Here is a 6,000-nt window from a genome sequence, read left to right on the forward strand (position 1 = left end):
TAGCATTCACAGGCAACATGAATTGGAGCAAATACATTGAAGACTTTGCCAAGCCTGTAACAAAGGTGGGTTCTCTCTACCATGCTAGAAAACTATTCACATCTGACAGCATTCTGCATCTCTAAAAAGCCAGAATTCGTGCAGGCATGAAGTATTGTCACCACATCTGGCCTGGTGCATCAACCACTAGCCTATTCCTCTTGGATAGGATCCACAAAAACAAAAAAAAACAGCCTCCAATCTAACAGGGCTCACATTCAACAAAGCTTCAACCCCTGCCACATCCTTGTTTTAAAAGAATGTGCTAACAGTCACAACAGTTGTGCACCAAGTCTACAAGCGGGAAAATCTCACCCCTTCACTGTAGAGATCCCTAAATGTCAGAAAGCATTCTAAACTAAGTTTCTTGAATAAATTGATCAAGTAGTTTTATTTTAACAAAAATCAAATTTTATGATACCGATTTCATATTAATTGCTTTAAATCGTGTAAAAATTATTTTCTTTATAAAAATAAATCTTCTTGATCAATTTACGTGATATTTTGGAATATATTTCTGTTCCGTGACGAGTACGTACATCATAAATTTTTATTTTTTTTTTCTAAATAAGAACCGTTTATTTTTATTCATCTGTTCAACTAATATTTTCATAAGTATCAAGTCTTGGTACTAAATAGTCAACCAAAACTTTGAACATAATACTAGCAGTCAACACGTTTTCTTCATAGAAACAAAACGAAGGATGAGGCATTTTAAGTTATGTTTTCTGTTTTATCCATTCTTCTCTTGTGTATGCTTGATCAGAACTTGCATTCTAAAGTGGCCTCGGTCAAATTCCATTTTGCCTGTGTCTCTCATTCACACAGATGTTGCTACAGTATTTCTTAAGAATTCCTCAAACTATTTGAGCTACAGCTCTAATCTTTGTATTAGCAAACATAACTTGTGTTAACCGGGAAGCAATGAGGATCTCTGTAGTTCAGCTCTCAACTCGTGTTATAAAAGTTTTAAAAAAAAAAAAAGTTTATTTAATTTATTTATTTATATTTTTTTTTGTGAATAAAATAATCATTTTTTTGTGTATAGATGTTCTATGTGAATTCAAACCTTCACAATATAGTTAGAATAAAAATAAAAAAATAACAACTTTACTCCAGAAAAATATTTGATCTTGGTGTAGGGCTTTATTTTTAATTACATCCCATAAGACAGAAACCTCACATTTGTATTATCATATCATGAAGGTTCAAAATCCAAGAAAATGGATTTTATGTACAGTTATTGTAAATAACATTGTTTATTGAACAAAATATTTTATATATGTGTGTGTATATATGTTAAAAAAAAAAATGTACTTTTGAAAATGTTATTCCTCACTTTATCTTTGAGAAAACTGATGCACTTTGTGCAGATCTCCATCAGACCCTGAGGAGAAAACAGTTGAATCAGCTGACTCCTTCAAACACCTGTCCTTTCCTTATTTCGAGTGAGACCTTGATGGAGGTCTGCACTAAAGAATGCTTTCTTTTTTTTTTTTTTCACTTAAAACTTTTAAAGCTTTTTCTATATAAAAAAAAAAAAGGCTCTTAAAACCGTTTGACTTGAAAATCTTTATTTCAACTGCCAAATGGAACAGTCATATTTGAAATGTTTACATCATGTCCGTACACCTGAAGAAGGTTTGGCAGTATAAATGTGTAAAACGTGAATGGAACAACCAAGCTGATTACAACTGTTCAAATGTAAATAGTGTCACCTTATCTTCCAATTGATTTGTATATGGCTGTTAACAGATCATCTGAGGAGAATATAGATGTATACTTTAACATTATATTTCAAGTTTTTTATATGCGTATGGACTTAGCTCAAACGGTAACAAATAACGCTGGAGAGCTAGGTTTTGGTTTCAATTCTAGCTGATTGCACCTAAGTCATTTTTAAAAAAAAATTTTTTATTTTATTTATTTTTTTTTAATTTTCTTTTTTTACTTTTAAAATCACTATGTATGTTATACGATAATGATGAAAATCATGAATCTGAAGATGCCATTGTTGGCATTGGTTCTCCGATATTTTTCTAGTCTGAATTCTTTCTAGAAAGACGTTGGATACTTACAGTAGGGATTAAGTGAAGGTTGCCAACATCCTAAATGAAAGTTTGTTTGCTAAACTAAACTGTTTATTTAATGTTGCCCATCATCACCTCCGTTCAGTCTCGAGACAAGGGATACCCCTGTGAGGGTGGCTGTGCATGTAATTGTGAAGCAAGAGTTACACAATCTCAACCACCCCTCTCCTGAATTGGCACGGCTTGATTCCAGTAGCAAGAAATCCAGGATGACTGGAACAGTGCTGAGATAAACATTGATAAGATATTGAGGTGTATTTTTCTGATTTTAAAGGATTATTCTGTCAAAGTTATAAAAAGTTGCATCGATTTTATAAGCCACCAGCTTCAAATCCAACTCTAAAAAACTTGTGTTCCTCGGATGCTGTAAAATTTAATTTATTAATTATTTATCTTAATTGCTGTATATTTCTTTTGTTTTTCTTAATCGAAATCAATCTAAGCTTAAATGCTGCATCTTGTCAAACATTTCTTTTTTTTCTTTTCTTATTGTAAATAATCACCGCAACACAATTTTGCAATAAATATTTAAAGAATCTAAGTTGTTTTTGAAAGTTGTTGTGTTTTTTTTTTTTTTTAATTTTGAAATTTGTTCACTTATTGACCTAATTTATGAAAAATCAAACTAATTTATATTTGCAGACTAGTATGGCTACCTAGCATTGTCCAGGACAAAAATTTAACGTATTTCTATTAAAATTTCTACATCTTTCTCTTCCCACGTCCCATTTTCTCCCTAAAAAGTAATAAATATACGTATCCAACTATAAAACTAAAAAATTTCATCAACTATGGAATTTCTATGATCTCAAAAGCAGCACTCCAGATTGCCATGCACATAGAATTTGTGCCTATATAAATTATGGTTTTCCATAAAGGAGGGACATTCCCAAAGAACCAAGATAACTCTGTGCTTCCATGTATGAGGTGCCTTCAATAAGTTTCCAGACCTTTTTGTATGGGCACTTTTTTTTTTTTTTTTTTTTTTTTTTTTTTTTTAGTACATACATGAAACTCCCCCTTTGAAGTAATCTCCTCCGGCTGCGATGCACTTGTACCGTTCCAACAACTTCTGAAAGTCCTCTTGTGTGAGCGTGTCAATGACCTTCATCACGGCCTCTTTCATCTCAATTTTATAACGACAGCCTTCTAAGGTTTTCCTTGAGCTTAGGGAATAACCAAAATAAGTCATAGAGCAAGGTCTGGAATATACGGATGATGAGGAACTGTTTTAATACCCATCTTGGTTATGACGTCTTTCTTTCTGATCTTCAATGTACCCTTGGCACAATCTTCAGATAAATATTCCACATCTTCAGTTCCTCGCTGATAATTGCATGTACAGTTCCCACACTGACATCAAACTGTGCACTCATTGTCTCTATAGATGCACGATGGTCCTTATCAATGAAATTCTTTATTTGGCCAATCAACTCTAGGTGTTCTGACTTCCTTACTCCTCTTTTCATCATCCTTTCCAGACTCCCTGCCTTCCTTGAATCTCTTATGCAATTCAAAAACTGATGCTTGATTCATGCAAGATGGTCCAAAAGCAGTATGAAGCATTCCATATGTTTCTGTGGCATTTATTTTTTCCCCCCCAGTTTAAAACTGAATTTTATTGCATATCATTCGTCTAAAGTGTCCTCACGTCCAGATTGTCACAGCTGATGAATTTCAAAAATGCAATCACATTTTAGGAGGGTGTATTCCAATATGACAATTTTAAATGCCTGTACAAAAATAATCTGGAAATTTATTGAAAACACCTCCGTAGCACTCACTCAACACCACATTCACCTTTGCCCTCTATGGTATGTATAATGAGATAGAATTACTATTTTTGAGAACATCCCTGAGAAAATGGACCATATCTTGCCTGTTTACCTTTCTACAGACGTTTGTATGTGGTGACTAATGTTCACAACCTTGAATGACTAGATCACTCGAACACCACCAATGATCTAGAGATGGTTTCTCCCTTGCTAATGTTCTAACACAAATTGTTGACGAACCTATTTGCATACATGATGCTGACACATTTTGCAAGTCTTGTTTCTTGGGTTTTTTTTTTGTTTTTTTCTTCATGACAACTTGTCCTGAACAGTATTTCTCCACTCTTCTGTTCCCGATGGGATCTTCTGATCGCTCAGATGCGTCGATTAAGATCACACCAAAGTGCAATAAGGCTTGATATTCTTTTCCATTACAGATGTATAGATGCCCGATGGCTGACTGGAATAACTTCATATAAGAAATTTTTCAACTGTTTTAAAAAGACAAAAAAAAAACAAAAACAAAAAAAAACTGATGTCCAGTATCACATTTAGTTGGTTAATCGTTGTTAATACTCTCCAAGAAATACCAACAGAAACCAAACGGCAGCTCTAAATGTGCTTCTGCTATTTCCCAATAACATTTGGGAATACCAAGTGTTGTATCTGATCTTTAAAGGGATCTTTATTTATCTTTTAAAGGTACGAAGCAAGCTGTTGCCTAATTGGGGATTTTTCAAGCGATTCCTCACCTCTTCCTTGGAGATGTGTGTAAAAAAAAAAAAAAAAAAAAAAAAAAAAAACTCTGGGTAACAGCCTATTCATATATTAAGCGAACAGGTTTTAAATCTTTTCAAGCACACACCTTTTGAGTTATTTTGGGACGATAGAACTTAATGGAATTTGATAATGGAGAAAAGGGCCTTATTAAATTCACATTCTTGACAATTTGTGAAATAAAAATTGGCTCAACTTTTGATATAAAAGTAATGGCCTTTTTATTATATATATATATATATGTGTGTGTGTGTGTAGATACAAGAGCAAATAAATACCCTGTTCTAGCACATACTGCAATCAAAGACCATATGTGAAGGCAACCCCACATATAAGACCATTGCTCTTGTAGCAATCAGTTATTGGTCAATGTAGGGGAAACCCTTCATACCAATTATCACTATCCAGCTCCGCTGGTCCCCATTTCCCCAATCTCTCCACATTAAAAAACGGCCTTGTGCCTAATTTACTCAGTGAGGAAGCAAATAAATACACTACTTCACTAAGAGACTGACCCTTAGACTTAAGGTTGAAATGACTAAACTTAAAATTCACCCAGACTTTGTTTTGCTCGCTCATAGAATACACGCTGTATGGATTTTCGCGTTGTTTTTTTTTTTTTTACAATGTAGAGGAAGAGGTGATTCGTTGGACAGGACCTAACCCTAACCCGACGGACCTTTCAAACCCAGGGTCTTTGCCTGAGTGACCAACCAGGACTCAGATCGGATGTGTTTTGACTCTTATGCGTGAAAGAGAAAATGCATTGTGTGGTTGAAAAAAACAGACAAGTAGGCGATAAAAAAGGCACGTGTGTAAAAGGGTGCTCTGACAGACACGCGAGTGATATTTTGAAACAGTGAAGTGTGGTGTTGGAAATTACTGAAATAAATGCTTTTTGTATTCACCTAACAAAAAGAAAAAAAAAATGCTGAGCCATATTTTTTATGTCCTTGTTTGTCTGGTACCATCACATGAATGATCAATGTGTGGGTCTGAGTGGTTGGAACGTAACAATACGGTTAATGTATAACGGTCATGCTATAAAACTAGCAGGGACTCAAAACTGTACTCGGTGCAACTATATTGATTGTGTATTTCAGTTTCAATCAAGATGATGGGTGTATACCAAAGTGGAATTCCTAACGGTTGAACTTTTTTTTTTTTTTTTTTTTCCAAGAAAAAAAAAAAAACAGAATGGCAGGTGAAAAACTCTTAAGTCCTGGTAGCTACCTAGAAAAAAAAAAAGCGACCCCCCCCCTCCCTGTAGAAAAGTGCCCAGTTGAGTGTGAAGGAATTAATGTTTTTAGCCAATTTTT

Source organism: Euprymna scolopes, chromosome 33, assembly GCF_053919585.1.
Source record: "Euprymna scolopes isolate OS-2025 chromosome 33, ASM5391958v1, whole genome shotgun sequence".
Lineage (NCBI taxonomy): Eukaryota > Metazoa > Mollusca > Cephalopoda > Sepiida > Sepiolidae > Euprymna > Euprymna scolopes.